Source organism: Dermacentor andersoni, chromosome 9 (assembly GCF_023375885.2).
Source record: "Dermacentor andersoni chromosome 9, qqDerAnde1_hic_scaffold, whole genome shotgun sequence".
In the NCBI taxonomy this organism is placed as follows: Eukaryota; Metazoa; Arthropoda; class Arachnida; order Ixodida; family Ixodidae; genus Dermacentor; species Dermacentor andersoni.
Genome location: NC_092822.1, coordinates 80,297,894 through 80,314,664, shown reverse-complemented (window position 1 = coordinate 80,314,664; position 16,771 = coordinate 80,297,894). Strand labels below are relative to the sequence as shown.

The following is a 16,771-nucleotide window of genomic DNA, read 5'->3' as shown; positions in this document are numbered from 1 at the left end:
GACTAACCAAAACCAAAACGGGACGGCATATACTAAGCAAACTAGGAATGAATTATCACAATCTATACGGGGAAAAGAGGACGATAACGAGAGAAATTCGTGACAAACTCCTAGTACCAAATATACCCAAGAACATGCATCCCGGTTACAATGACGGCAGACGCAAGAGTAGAGAGAGAGAGAAACTTTTATTTGTAGTGATACGTCAGTCGACGTGGGAGGGTCCCTTATTCCAGGAACCCTCTGGCTTGGATCGCCCTCCGGGCCTGCGCGACGAGTTCGCGCTGGTCGACCAGGTCCGGCTTGGAGATCGCAGCCTCCCACATTTCAGCGAGGAGGTTTGGGTCTGCGTCTGCTGCTATTAGTTATGGCGCTGTGATGCTTGCTCGGGCGTTCTTGCATTGCATGAGGAGGTGCGCCAGGGTGTCTGGCACGTTGCAGTGTGGACAGATGTAACTGTATAGCGTCGGGTGGAAATGATGCAGTAAGCTTCCGTGGGTAAAGGTATTGCTCTGGAGTCGCCTGTAGTCTGTGCCTTCGTTTCTTGTTAGTTTTGGATGTGGTGGAGGGTAGACCCTGCGTCCAAGTCGATAGTGTTGTAGCAGTGCTTGGTAAGTTAACAGTATTGTTTCCGTTTCCTCCTCTGATTTGGGTGGGTGGGACCTGTCTAGAATGTCGTGCGGGGAAGCCCGGTTGATGCTTGCGCGGGCCGCGGTGTGTGCCGCTTCATTCCCCTCGAGTCCCTCGTGTCCCGGAACCCACATGACGCAGGTGTAAGGGGGAGGAGTATCGCCACGTTTCAGTAAGTTGATCGCTTTGATGGAGATCCTGCCCTTCATGTAGTTGCGTGCCGCTGTTTGAGAGTTGGTGAAGACCACTATGGCATCCTCGCTTGTATGGGTGGCGAGTGCTATAGCGGCCTCCTCAGCTGTCTCCGCGTGTTTGGCGAGAATTGTCGCCAACGCCAGTGTCGTCCCCCTGTAGTCTGTCACGCTGATGGCAAAGGCGTTTCGGCCAGGATACTTGGCTGCATCCACTTAGCGCGCCTGCGGGTCGTTACGGTGCTTGTGTCTGATTGCGTTTACCCTGGCGAGCCGTCTGCCTCGATGGTGTTCTGGATGCATGTTCCGAGAGACTCAAGCTCACAACCACAGGCCGAGCAATTCTCCGACGCACAGGATACACAACCAATCTAGAACACGATGGAGAACGCAAGGAAAAGATCACATCGAAACCGCAAGAGTAGAGCAGAGAAAATTATCCGAAGCTTTGGGTCAGACGACAGAGCAACCTTCGTAGACGCGGCTGAATACCCAGACAGAAATAGCTATGTAGCAGTAATCGTAGATCACACCCAAAAACCCCTTACAAGCGTATCAGTTAATACCAAACATTCCGAGACCGCAGAGGAGGTAGCCATTGCACTAGCATTGGTCTCCACGAATGCTCAGTACATCATTAGCGATTCTGAAGCGGCCATTAGAAATTATGCAAAAGGTAGGATCTCTCCTGAGGCATGGCACATCATCAGAGTCAATGAAGCAAAGTTCTCCAATGCAGAGAAAAACGGCAGGCAATTGATCTGGTTCCCAGCGTATACGACTCCAGACATTCCCGCAGTCAACCTCAACGAGGTAGCACACCGCGAAGCTCGAGGTCTTACTCGCCGAGCTGAGCAAAGAGTGACTTCCATCGGTCAGGAGAACGCGGAGGAGGAAATCTGGAGAGAAAAAGATATATTAACAGGATTTAGTGATTAGTGATTACCACCGCCTCACACTAAACTGAACAGAGCTGAGTCCGTTACTTGGAGGCGACTACAAACAGAAACTTATACGAGTCCCGTGCAACTAAAAACTTTCTACCCCGATATATACGAGAGCGATATGTGCAAGCTATGCAAGTCTGTTAGAGCCACCCTTCAACACATGTTGTGGGGATGTGAAATATACCAAAATAAAATGGCAGTCTCCCCAGAAAATCTACGGGCGCGGTGGTCAACTGTGCTGCTCAGCTCAGAAGTCCAAGACCAACTTTGGGCCGTCCAGCGAGCCAAGGAAGCCGCATGGGAGCAGCAGCTCCCAGTGGCCATCTAGGCGGCCCCAGGCCCGGGCCTCCCAATCGCCGGACTCCAAATAAAGTTATCACAACAACAACAACAACTTTAAGCCAAAACCACAATATGATTATGACGTATGCTGTTGTGGGGGACTCTGAGTTTATTTTTACCACCTGGCACTCTTTAACGCGAACAATGCACGGTATATGGGTGTTCTTGCATTTGATTGCCATTGAAATGTAGCCACTGCTGACAGGATTTGATCCTGCTTTTGCCCCATTGTCTCAAAAAATAGTGTTGCAGTATTGCCCCAAAAGCAAGGAACTGATTGCAATAGAAAATTGTTAGACAGCTATACAATGAAAGGATTGTAGCTTTATCGGCAGTATAAATTTGTAAACATTCGCTTACTAATTAAATTGACAAGCATGTTTCACATGCACAGGCAAATGGGAACACGTCTCACTTGATGACTGCAGACACTTGCTGTCAGTATGCTTGCGTTACGAACAGGGGAAGCTGCAGCGACTGAACTGTCTGTCGTGCTGCCTCTTGCTTCAATGGGAAGTTAAGAGAACACTGCATGCAAGAAGCAGTCAATCAGACCTTTGCACGGCTAGATTTTGCATCCTCCACCGTAGATTACTTTCAAAATAAAGCCTCCACGACCGCGCTCACCCGCATAATACGCAGCGACAGCCCCATGACACAACACTGCGGTAGCCTATCTGTCGTATCAGCCACCACAGTGGACGCCGAAACATACTGTGTGTCTCATACTAAATTGTTGCACACAAGGCGTCCAATTCGGCACTATGGCACGGCAAAACGCCTCAGCTCCGCTTGCCGTTCCCGTGTATAGGACGCCGTGTCACAGCCAAAATTGTACCATGTCTCACCCAGTTCCAAGTAGTGGCTGTTAAAAACAAAGTGACTCAAACGTCTACCCGGCATAGTGAAAGCACCCACTGCTTTTCAGCTATTTTTGCGCTGAATGGTTTGTTATTTTACTGAGACAATTGCTATTGTGTGAACTATGTACCACACTTGTCTGTTGGCAATGCCAAAATATAATGAAGGACCATTTCAATCAAAATGATGTTCGTTTAGGTTGCAGTACAATTCGAGGATACGAGTAAGTCCCAATGAGAGGTCTACAGTCAAAATTTATCATCACTATTTTATTGCAAACATGAGTGTTTTCCACACACTTTTCAGATATGATCGAGTGTAAATTATTGTGCCTTCACATGAAGCGATATCACATGAACACAGTTGTAATCTAAGCAATGTTACTCCAACCCATGTCCCTGCCAGTTGTTCAGTGATGGTCAAACATCCTGCTATGTTACTTGGCAGCTCAACATATAAGAACATATCGCAACACTTGTGCATCCTGATGCACAAGACAGTCATTTACCCGAATAAACTGATTTAGATTTGCAATTCAGACGGCCCTTAGTATATAGAGCAAACTAAACCAGCTAGTGACCTACTAAGTGGCATCTGGGTGGTGTGTTTTCATATGAGCGTTCATATTACCAGACTTCACAAAGGACCTGAAGCAGATTTTGCAGTGGAATGGGCGCTCCCCTGTGTGGATACGTAGGTGGTCCTTCAGGGAGCTTTTCATTGTAAAGGTCTGAGGGCACAAATGGCATTGAAATGGTCGCTCACCCGTGTGGATGCGCATGTGTAGCTTGAGGCCGTCACCACGTGCAAAAGTCTTACGGCAGAAATGGCATGCAAAAGGATGGTCGCCTGTTTGGATGCACAGGTGTTTTTTAAGGATGTCGTTGCGCGAAAACCTCCGAGGGCATGAAGGGCATTGAAATGGCCTCGCGCCTGTGTGGGAGCGTAGGTGTAGTGCGAGACTCCTTTTTTGCAAGAAGCTCCGAGGGCAGAAATCACATTGAAATGTACGCTCGTCTTTGTGGATCTTGACGTGATTTTCCATTTCAAGCAGCGTTTCTGCTTCGTAGTAACAGAGAGGATAGCGGCAGTGGAGTCCCTGTTGTGACCTGCCATCTTCGGTAGTTGACAGAGAGGTAGAGTCCCTTGATCCTGCACAGTGAAACAACATTGCCTTAGGCCAAATAAAAAAACACAGACGCTTGTGCTAACAATTTAGTGAAGTGAGAGCAGATGGGAGTCAAGCGCCTGCACATGCTGCCAATACAGCCAATTAACAAAGCAAACTTCTCATAATATTTTCAGTTTCTTCTGCCGAGTTGTCAGGGTGCAAAAATAGCTTTCATGATATTCTTGATAGAAATCATATAAAAAAATACATATGCAAAAGTGCTACAAAAAATATATGTTACTGTTAGTTATTCAGCTTTCTTTCTGTATGTCACACTTTATGAAGATATTTTGTGCACAGTATTTGCATGGTTTACTCATTGTGGACATGTCGACTGTCACACTAAGTTTTGTGCGGTTCATCACAACCTAAGCGTCACTAATGACAGCAATTAAGTGAAGGTGCCATCGTCCACACAGGAGGTGCATGGAGCACTTGGCTTTTCGAGTGAAATGCCAAAACACCCACTCCGCTGGAAAAGCAAATTTTCATTACACACACTTGTTTTTGCTTGTTTATATTAATTGATTGCATTACATTCTGTTTTTTCCTTTTTGCAGATTAGCCAAGCAAGCTTTGTGCACACGTCCTTTCATCCACATTTTTTCTCCCTCTTGTTCCTGAACCAACATAATGTTGTTTCCCTTTCCCTTGCCCAAAACCCTGCCAGCACTGCGTTGTATATAATGCAGCAGCGCTATCAATACAGCTGTTTTCATCACCATTCTACGTATCGTTAAAGCTGCTACTGCCCTTGGCATTGCTGGCTAGCCTCTTTAGAACAGTACGAGATGTTTAATGCGTCAATGTTTGTTAAGTTATGGCTTGGATAAATTGTGTACAGGTGCATGGTACAGCTACAGTAAATCATTCGCGCATCACAGTTTGTGTGAAACGTCTCCTATTAAGAGAGCTATAGACAATTAGAACTTACACTCCTGCATAGCTATGCATGTTTTCCTGAAGGTGTTTTCCGATCGGGGCTAAGCTCCACTTTAACTGGCTCTGTGTCATGATGGCACGTCGTGCTGTCTACTTATACTTGTCTTGGAGATAGTGCGCAAAGCCTCTGCAAGCTCTTCACCCCCTGCCCGACAGCCACCTCAAGCGAGAGCTGTCGAAGCAGCGTGCGTTACAAACATTGTCACAGCACGAAATGCGTCTGGTACTTCGGTAACCACAGCCAACCTCTACGTTTCAATGGATGGGTGGAGGCGTAAACTAAAGCTTTTCATACTACTACTGCTATGACGAAAGAGCTTTAGCGTAGACGTACGTGAGGGGCCTGATCGGTCTGCATGGTTCAGCCAACTGGTGGCGCAGAGCTTACCCAGAGAAACAAAGAGCTGATATTGCTTTAACCAAGTGTAACGCATTTTAAATATTTCGAAAAAGGATGTGTTCATGAATACATTCCTCTAAAATATTTACACCAGTAGCAAAGAAGAATAAACTATGTTACTGCTATATTAGTTGCGAGTTTGTTTCACCTTGGTGCCTCCAGGTGGCTGCACCGTGCAGACCGTTCATGTTTGCGCTAATGCTCGAAATGCTCGTTTGCGCTAATGCTTGAAAAGTGCAAGCCCAGCCCGCTTGCGCTTGCATTTACTCGAATACCGGATATGCAAAACACCATTGCGGTAGTAATCCTTGGGTGCAAAGTGATGGCTGCAAATGCGCGAATTGTGGCGCCGATTGGATACAGACAGTGCGATGTGCTGCAGCCACTTCGCTCTTCTGCTGCCTTGCAGAAGGGCACAATGTTGCAGCTGGACATATTGCGAGTCGCTACGTTTGCAGTCCACAAAGTGACAAGGGTGAACCATGTTGTTCGCGAAAGGAAAGATCGAGACCAACACTGACTGCAGAGCTCTCGTCAACGTGAAGCATGTTTTAACGCAAGCAGACGACACTTGCTGTGTGCTGGAAGTCTTGAGTGTAGCGATAAATTGTCCTTGTGCATTCGCTTTCTGTTAATTTCTTTTCCATAGAAACAAATGAACTAACATTCCAACTATTACTAACATTACTTTGCCTTGAAGTTGCAAAAATTTGGAGGACGCTTAAGCTTTGCCTTTAAGAGTGGAACACTAAGGCATTCAAAAATCATTGAGTGGTTACCGCACTTTCCGGGAAGCACAGCTTTCTTGCGGATGCGAATGCATCCGCAAGCCGGTGGACAGTGGCACTCTATGAATGGTAGAAATATCGTTCCTGTTTCAGCATAACAAAATTGTGTTTTCTGGTACATTGAAATTAAACTCTAACGCTATCATGACTGTATGTTGTGTTTAGGTCATGCTTTACAATTTTTATGATGCATTTTAGTTCAAGGAGTTCAATTAGTTCAGTAACGCTTGTGCACCACGCAGAGGGCCTGCATGGTTGTGTTTCGGAATTATATTTTGCAAAACGACATCTTATACAGACAACGAATTTCTGCGAGACGTGGCCCTTAATACTATTACATTGAGATTATCGATGATGTGGCCTGTGCAGCCAATCGGTTAGCTCGCCGTACTGGCGCAATATGGTCAACTTGCATCATCTGGTCAGGGGAGGCGGAAAACTCGGCCAAGTGGCATGCTGCAATCGGTAGCGATGAACCTTTTTAAAACTTATAGTAAGTTACACTCTCTACGTGGAGCACTTAGATGTGTCAATTATTGATTAGAATAAATTACATTGATGACTCAGAGCGTTTGTACAATATCGTCAAAAGAACTTGAGGGTCCCTTTAAGGGGGGACACGGGTTGTGGCGACCAAAAATCGCGAAAAAAACTCGATTTTTTTTCTTGCATTTTTGGAATGTACAGCTATTATTGCATCTATATTGTTAATTTCATACCTATAACATCAGTATTTTAGCCGCAGTGACGCCTGATACGACATGTACTAGCTGAATTTCAGGCGGAACTTGCGCTGAAACGGCATATTTTCCGAAATGCGCGCCTGCTCTTCCACGTGTGCTAGCGCGGACATCTTGGTCTCATTTGAAAGAGGCGACTTTTCCCTTCAAATTCCCACCAGAACGGGCCCCATTCAGCCATTGACCACTTATAAAATGCGCGGCAAAGAAAGGTACTAGAACGCCCTCCTATTCGTCACTCGGTGCACGTGACTTGAGCTTGCCTCCCGATTGGCGGAACTGCATGGCCATCGTCTGCTCCGCGCTTGGAGCCGCGCACTGAGGTGCGCCATCTTGCCCCAGTGTCACCGCGATATCTGAAACGGAACGCAAATTTCGAACGCGGCACGAGTTTGGTGCGCAAAAAGTGAGACGGACACTCATCGAAAACTTCAAAAAACGCAGCTCAACACTGCAAAACGCTCAGGACGCCACAACCTCAGCGACCGATGCCGAAATCGTCGATGCAGCAACGGCAGGCCTAACGACCGCATCGGCTGCTGCGGATACCATAGACGGATACTGTCACAAGTCCGCCTGCCGTTGACCCTTCGACGCAGCGCTCGCGTACCGCAAGATACGATCTACCGGCAACCCTCCAAGCGGGAGGAGGAGGAAGCGAAAGCCAAAGCAAAGCTATCGGAGTTGTCCTCCGCTCCAGCGACGGAGAGGAAACGCGAGTTTGTGGGTGACGGTACCGACGATGCACTTCGCCCGCCTGATTGGACTACGTTTACGATTGTGGATTTGAGTGCCGTGAACACTTTATTAACATTTGGGAACAGCAACATCTGCAGTGGTGCCTTATAAATCGTCCGAGACGAGCGGGAATACGGACTCGCTGTGAAGCTGCGTTTATGTGCGCAAATTGCGGAGAGATTGCGTCGGTGTGGAGCTCGCCGCGCGTTCACAGTGCTGAACGAATGAAACCCTTTGCTGTGAACGTTTTGGCTACGCGTGCCATGCAGGCAACGGAGAACCGACAGACCGCGTTCAATGACGTTTGTCTCGTTGATGGGCAACAGCCGTCGGGCTCTTCACACGAAAACGTGCCAGAGCTACGTGAAGACGAAGTTGACGCCAGTGGCCGATCGCGCGGCGCGTAATCTGACGAGCGACTGCGCGCGGTCGGTTCGCGAACTTTACGCCGAACTGAACGTGGGTCATACTGGGAACATCGTTGTGTGCAAGGGCAAGGGCCTCAAAGGACATAATGAAAGAACTATGTCTAAATTCGAGCGAGCAAAGTCGCACCCTCATGGCCGAGAAAGATAGGCGTCAAATGACAGCATCAGCAAAGAAATGCAAAGCATCAGAAAATTTGCGCCAGTCCCTCAAAAAGCGGCACACCGGGGCTGGGAGTCAGCAGGACTACATGCCTGGTGCCTACTGAGCTGTTACAGCTGTAAATTTGCAAATAAAGTAGGGTTTTGCACGTTTTCTCACTTTTCTCAAAACATGTTTTTGGGTCACTTCACTAGACTGTCGAAGTGATATCTCATGATCTAGAACAGCTAGAGCACTAATTCTTTCTTTAGCAGAAAGCCTAATCTACATATTACAAAGTGCTGAGAGCAGAATTTCAAATTTGTGCGTATGTATATTTCCATTTTATGAATTTTCTTTTGGTGTGGTAGGCTTAGTTCAAGGAAAGAATTTTGATCACCTGCAGAATGGCTAATTAAAATTTCATTTGAAAACTTTTTGCAGCATTGCAGTTATTGCACATTATAGTATCTAGCTATTCAATAATATTCACTTTCTGCTGAGCAGTTTTTTTTCCATTGTCTCCGGAAACAATAGAGTGGCAGCACCGTCGATCTCCTGAACTAATGAACCTACAAGAAAGATTATTGCATATTTGAAATCAGCACGAAAAACTAAGTAAGCTTGTATATTTTCATCAGATTTGGCCATAAGATGCAGGTAATAATCTCCACAACCCATGTCCCCCCTTAAGCATGAAAAGGCACCACTAATCGGTAAGCAAGTACATAGATCAATAATTAACATTGAAGAACAAGATTATGTACACTTTGGAAATGCGTAAAGCAGATATGTCGTATCTCAATGTAAGGGCTAGCTTAACTCGGAACAAGCAATACCTTCCTTTAGTGCACTCCACGGCGATATTCACTGTGGAGATTACAACAAACAGTGTGTTATAGTTTATAATTGCTCATAATACACAAAAAAATACATCATTTATTTATCAGAGTAACCACAGCACTATTACGGCATTAGAGTGCGGGGGGAACTAAGACAAGCAGGTGAATCGATACACAAAGCAAGACTAGCATTAGTAGCCTAAAATAATTGAGCAACAGGAAAGAATGGCTGAATGAATTATGGGGTTTTATGCACCAAAACCACAATTTCATCAAGAAGGCAAGCTACAGTCGAGGACTTTGGAATAATTTTGATTACCTGCAGATCTTTAACATGCCCCCAATGCATGGGAGTCGGGCGTTTTTGCATTTCACCCTCATCGAAATGGAGCCACCATAGTTGGGATTTTATGCTGCGACGTTTGTGCTTTCCAGAGCTACACCATAGCCACTAAGCCAACATGGCAAGTAGTTGAACAACCGTAAATTATACCCGAAATCAGGAAAATAAACAAACAGATAAACAAACCCCGCCTTGCACAAGATAAATAAGGCGAAAAGAAGGAAATGCATTATGATTAATACCAGTTTTCGAATAAAATATTTCGTGAAATAATTTTAATCGAAGTTCCTTTTATCGTTCATGCAGTGTCTCCAAGTCAATGCTTTCTCTAGCACTAGACATCCTAAAATGTGTACAGTAAGCAGCAAATATAAACATCGGAGGCCTATTCTGTATTCTTTCATACTGGTCTATCTCAATTTTGAACCAGGAATTCCGGACACACCAAAAGCACTCAAGTACAGGTTTTACGTACAGAAAGTATAGTATTTTTTCAGTATTGAAAGGAAATATTTTTACATTTCTACGCAAGAATCTTAGTGTGCAAGAAGCCATATTTGTTAAAGGGACCCTGAAACGATTTTGATGATTCTTTAAACGTACTGAGTCATTAGAGTAGGTCCTTCTGATCATTAATTGGCACATCTGAGTGCTCCGCGAAAAGGGTGTAATTTATTATAAGGTTTGAAAAATGCACATCGCTGCCAATCGCAGCACATTGCTCGGCGGAATTTTAAGCCGCCCCTGCCCATATGACGGAAATCACCCATATGATGTCAGTGGGGCAAGCTATCCGATTGGCTGACCAGTGCGCGTGATCGATAATTTTTCCAACTTTATGGTAAACAAATGATGTTTGTAATAGTTGGAATGTTAGTTTGTCAGCTTGTTTTTATTAAAAGAAAGTAACAAAGAGAATGCACACGAACAATTTTTCAGTACACTTAAGCACGTCCGGCACACAGCAAGTGTCGTCAGCTTGGGTTACAACGTGCTCCGTATTTGACGAGAGCTCCGCAGTCAGTGTCGGTCTGCCTTTTCGCGAGCCCTATGATTCGACGTTGTTGCGTTGTGGACTGCAAGCGCAGCGACTGGCAATATATCAAGCTGTGACATTGTGTCCTCCTGCAAGCCAGTAGACGAGCGGACTGGCTGCAGCGCATTGGACAGCCGCTATCCAATGGGCGCCAGGATTTGCGCGATTGCGGCCGTCACTTTACACTGGAAGATTACGAACGCAATAGCGTTTCGCGAGTCCGGTATTATGGTAAACGCAAGCGCAAGGGGCCAGGGCCTGGCCGTGTCCCCTTGCGTGTCGCTTCAGGGGATGAACCGAAGCGCAAATGTGAATTGTCTGCACGGCGCAGCCACCTCGTGGCACAGAGCTCAACCACACACAATAGCAGTAACAAAATGTATTCTTCTTTGCTACTGGTGTAAACTTTTCGCAGGAGTGTAATCATTAACAGGTTGTTTTTGTAAATGTTTAAAATGTTTTACACTTTGTTAGAGCAATATTTGCTCTTTCTTTGGCAGGTTAAGCTCTGCGCCAACGTGTGGCTGGACTCTGGAGACCGATCAGGCAGCTCACGTACGTCTACGCTAAAGTTCCTTCATCAGCTTGAGTTTACGCCTTCACTGCTCCGTCGGAACGTTCTGCTAGTGTGTGATTACTGGAATACCAGACAGGTTCGGCGCTACGACAGAATGCTCCCAACGCATGCTGCTTCGATAGCTCTCGCTTGGGGTTGACGGCCAAGGTAGCGGAGACGTTTCGCGCGGGAGGGCGCGGGCTCCAAACAACCGCAAGTGGACGATGTGACGTCGCATCGTGACGCAGAACCAGTGAAGGCGGAGCTTAGCCCCGGTCGCTCGGGGAACAAGTTGAGGAGGAAAAGCATGGCTAGGGAGGAGGGTAACTTGTAATCGCTTGTAGCTCCATTAATATGTAATGCTTCACTTAAATTGTGGTGCGAAAGTTCTACCTAAGCTGTACCCCACGCGTCTACAATATTTGTCTGAACCGTTTCAGGGGCACTTTAAGTATATCCATGTGACAGTGACAGAGAAGTTCAGCATACAATAACTATACACAACAAGCATCGCACTGCATAAAATAATGTAATTATATCAGTCTAGTATACCCAATTCTTATTGGGCCACTTGGTTGATAGCAATTATGCGCTCCCATTATTACTTTACCCAAATGGGTGCATTATTGTATGATACATACACAGTAAACAAAGCACACATAATTCTTGAAGTTTGTGAACATAAATACACATGCGTCAATTGATTTTGGTGTTCAGGAAGTGTACTATCAGAGACTGGAACAAATGCCATTCTGGAAGAACCTTTCTGGGATAGAAAAGCTGTTTGTACAATGGCATGTGTACTGCACGTACAGTTAAATACCTCGATACAGTAGAACCCTATTGATAGGCTTTGAAACTGACGATGGTAAAAAAACTTACCAATAGGGAAAACGTAACCGTGCAGAAAGGTACAACTCACCACAGCACAACGTGAGAAACAGTCACAGTGACTGCTACTGCAGGTATTAAATGTCTCGGTGCTCGTACTGTGACCAGGAAAGGCACATATACGCATGTATAGTTAGGGGAAACTTACTGTGTTACGGGACAATGGCCCCTACCGAAGTATTCTGAATATGCTTCAAAGCACAATATGGTAATACTGCGCCGAAGCTGACTAACGAGAACTGGCGTGAAATGCAAAAAAGACCTTTGCAGGCTCCAAAGTAACTCTAGCCCCGTGCATGACTTCTGTAGGTTTTAATTGATGCGCTTTTTCAGATGCTTTGCAAATGCTCTGTCATAGCCTCATAAAATTGGTAGCTTGTCGTAACATGTAAGAGCCTCCCTGTACAGTTATATTTAGATGGTGGCCACTTTCAAATTCAACGTAAGATGCGGGAACATTATAGAATGGCGCAGTATAATGGGTATATAATCAGGGTGTCTACCAAGTTGACATTTCCAATTTCGCTTATTTTTCCTGGTTTTCCCTGAGTGGCTTCGTAAAATCCCCTGAGTGACAGAGAACATTATTTTATTTCAAGACGGGCTGACACCATGTCACCTGATGCTGTCACTCTCTAATAAGTATCTTAAGAACAAAGAGAAACTGCTTAATCCAGTTTTAACAGGAGGGAGGGATTAGTGAAATGCGTAGCATATAAAATACCTTCGAAAAAAAAGAAAGGTAAAATCCATTGCGAATCGACTTGAACATTCTAAAATACAAATAAAAAGGAGATGCATGTAGAAGCGAATGTTGTCAATGTGATCTATTTCTATTATTGACAGTAAGCTCATTCGCCACTATCCTTGTCGTAATCCTTGCACACCGCTTAACAACATACGGCTTGTGAAAGGATCTTATTGCATTTCGAATTTATATCGGCCACGATGGCAGGAAGGTCTTCCCGTTACGCTGCTGTGCTTTGGCAGCCGCTGTTTCTAGTGCGGTGTGCTAGAAACATGTAATTCAGCTATGCGAAAATCATCTGTGTCTGTGGGGGTTTCCATTAATTGTTTCGATATTCCTTTACAGTAGCAGTGACATTTCATTGTAGTATTCAAATCTTATATAAAGCCCTTCGTTATATTGAGCGTCGAGATACGTGGAGTTCTCTAAGCAAGAAATTATTAAAAGGTACATACTTTCTTACATTGAGGATTTCTTTACATTGAAGCTCGTTATGCTGAGGTTTAACTGTATATCATTGCACAGCTCAGACAAAACACAAATTCATACATATATGCATACCTGGAGAAACATGGCCCACTGGTGGCTGGAGGACTCCTGATAATGTAGCTGCATCAATAGAGGTTTAAGATAACAACATGGATCAATCAATCAGCTGAAAATTGCAATTAGTCAAGAATATCTTAAAACTGTATTATGGCAATAAAGAAACAATTTTCAAGTGCAATCAGTAAACTTTTCTCGTTGCATCATACCGAATATATTAATACCAAAAGATTAGATGCCGTTATTGCAAGTATTAAAATATCAACCAGAATAAACAATGCACATTCAATATAGAATCGTTTATATAGCGCTGTGAAACACACAGTGCGAGTGAAATTACCAATTAAAATACTCAATTGTTGTAAAGGTATGCCCAGGCACAGGAAAAATCTTGAAATCATAAGATAAACTGCAAAAAGGTGCACTAGTGCTAGAAAACACAGGCAAGTCAATCACAAGACTAAAAATAAAGAAGACGACATCATATCGTGCACCAAACAACATTACTGAAAGATCAGACACACAGTTGCACAAACATTCACAAAGTGACAGCCACTAACAAGAACAAGTTTCCCAAGTTGTAAAAATGTAGTATGTAGCAGCAGTTCAAATATAATATTTTCCATGTACCAGTGACACACATGTTGGTAGGGAAAGAGTGAAACAAAGCTGTTTGCAACAGTGAACTGCTAAGAGTGGCATTAATAAGATACAATACTAAAATCGCAGCTTTTGTCAAAAGGAAGAATAAAGGAGTGCAAACTGGGCACAAACAGAAAGGCATCCACACACATACGCAGATGTACTTATGCGGCTTTACTTCGTCCAGGACCAGTTTGCCATTCCTTACTCTTCCTTATGAAATACAAAAATTCTCAAACTGTCAGGTGGTGACAAAGTCAAATTGATCGCAAGAAATGAGGTGCTTCTGCTGCAACGCCTGGTTCTTGGCGGTTGTAAGGTGGCGATGACGCCTTGCTGTGACAAAAGGGAGAAAAATGTAACCAGATCAGTCACTTGTATAACACTTAGTTTCCAATTGCTTGTGTTCTTATAGAACATTTTTGAATCACTTCTAAAAGAAGCCTTGTATAATGATGACCTCCAAATATATTATACCATATGTTTTAAATTTCTAAACAAATTAACATGTAAAGGTGTAATGGAGTCTATTTGGCAACAGCAGGTTAGTTATATTATTAATCACAATTGATGCACTTATCAACTGCATTACAGCTCTATTGAAGCTTTTAAATTACAAGAAAAAAGAAATGTTGGTCACATCTGGTGCACCATGACAATGACAGTAATCTAACAAAGAAACAGCATGCGTGTGTGCAGACGCTCATAGTACAGTTTAGTGCTCAGTGAAGGAGGTAAGTGAAGTACTAGAGCACTGCGCATCAGTGCAAAAGGAATCGAAACACGGTGAGACTTGCGAAATGATAAACCGCTTCATCGAGATTAAGACAGTATCCTTACAGGCTGTCTAAGGCAAAATCTAATTTACTGACTGAAAGCTATTGTGCAAATGTGAACAGGTTCATATGTTCGCGTAGGGATATGTGTGTCTGTACAACTGGGGTTTTTTATGCAGCGGATTAATTCGAATGTCTTCAGTTGCACCAGTATTTCTCCCAGTGAACTGTGAAAGCTTTTGCTGTTTTTTATAGTACTTGAACAGAACAATGCAGTCAAAGCTAAATACCATGAACCAAAATTTACCAAAATCCTGATGTAACAAACTATTTTGGTATCCTGATCTCAGTTCTATTGAATACGAAATTCATTTTTTGCAATTTAGCCAAGTAATTTCGTACCACAGCTTAGATTTACCAAAACTTTCTGCCTTTTCAAGCATGTACTTGGAGCTTTCATGGCTAGTAAACTTATTCAAAACTACAAAAGGCAGAAGTCATCATTTAAATGTATCCTTCTGTTCGAGAGGAGCTTGAGTGGCAAAAACGCAGTCGAGAAAATGGGATGATCAGGTTTAGCGAAGCTGCGTAGGTGTGTGGTATTCAGCAAACAGCGCAGCGCCATATGTCGTGTTAGTAAAGAACTTGCAGAGGCGAGAAGCTGGCTAGTAGCTCAGAATAAAAATAGCAAATCTCGAAGGCTGTGCTTTTGTTTGTTAAATGTGCCAGAAGTAACTTTCAGGGCCGGAAATGCATACTGTGAGCCATGTTTACACCCCAGCAACACCTCCTCCAGTGCGAGGGAGAGTGGGCGCCCGGTCATTTCGACAGGCGCATGCTACAGGGGGAAAGTGTGTCTCCACCTCTAGCCTGACCGTGGCTGTGCGTGACTCGCTAGATGACTGAGCGCATACAGTGCACGTGACTTATAACAATATCAGAAGGAATGAAAAATTCAAGTTATAAACGATCATAGCTACAGTAAGCATGAGCTTGAGCGCATGTTTCTCTTGGCTAAGTTCTGACAGCTCTAGGATAGACCAAGAATGATGAAAAGGCAAATAATAATGTACGTTAACAATGGCTTGTAATTACAAGCATTGCACCTCTGCATGCCTGTGTGCACTATGAGTTGTGCACACACAACTCATAGTGCAAAGAGCAAATTAGGTAAGAGATCTTTAAATACGCCTCTACTTTTCGTGTGTATTTGGTTTGTTTAAGAGTGCTAATAATACCTTACACTGAAGATTTGTGTAGATAAATTCATCACGACTCGCGAGCAGTTTTCTTTGCAATTACATGTTCCTGTAATTAATTTGGTTGTTAAATAAAATGCTTGTGTCAAAAATAAAACTACTGCCTGCATTTTATTTTTTTGTGAAGGTTACCGAAAAGATTCTGAAATTTGGGCTATCAGACAAAAGAGAGATCTTAATTTTTCCAGTTTTCCACTTTAAAAATAACACCCAATTTTGCCTCCAAATTTAAAAATTTATAAAACACCAAAATCGAGGATCCAACTAGATTAAGCAACTTAAGGTAACCTATTGTCCACATACACGAAGCAGTTATCTCCATAGAAAGCATGACAGATGAAAAACAGTTGCACAGCGAAAGGCGTGAAGGGAAACTTCCATGATGGTACTACTACTTGCATAAGTTCCACAGCATTGCCTGCTAAGTATGAAACATAGTACAGGGCATGCAAGCAGGGCTGTCTTGGAAATGAAGCCAATAACAAGCTGTTCCTCTGCCACTTATCTGCGCTGATGGACGATGCAGCACATCGGTCTATGGGACCTAAGAAAACAAGACAGAATGCATGCTAAAAGGGAGCTTCGAGCAGGTGTGCCACGTAACACCTCACCAAGCAGCTCCCTCACCGTCTTCAGGTCAGTTCAGAAGCTATGATAGGAGTAGCCCTCACGGAGGATGATGCCCTGGTCTGGTAGAGGGCCACCTTGAAGAGGCCGACACAGTATGGAGAGGTGTCATCAAGAAAGGTGCATCTCTGCGGGACAAAACGCCCTCTTCTGCAGCGCCCGCCATCTACTGTCGGACCTGCAACACA

The 16,771-nt window shown here is 44.2% G+C and overlaps 1 long non-coding RNA gene across 2 annotated transcripts in view; it reads right to left on the bottom strand.

Annotated features, from left to right (window-relative positions):
• Positions 1–4,025: 4,025 nt before the first annotated feature.
• The window catches only part of LOC126528302 (uncharacterized), a 39,919-nt gene continuing 27,173 nt past the window's right edge, over positions 4,026–16,771 (bottom strand). The window contains exons 2-4 of one of the 2 annotated variants that reach the window (XR_011890042.1): positions 16,584–16,761; positions 13,295–16,500; positions 4,026–4,123 (exon numbers count right to left, since the gene is read on the bottom strand). This is a non-coding gene — a long non-coding RNA (uncharacterized lncRNA). Of the gene's footprint in view, positions 4,124–13,294; positions 16,762–16,771 lie in introns of both variants that reach the window. The other variant, XR_011890041.1, reaches the window with a different exon arrangement.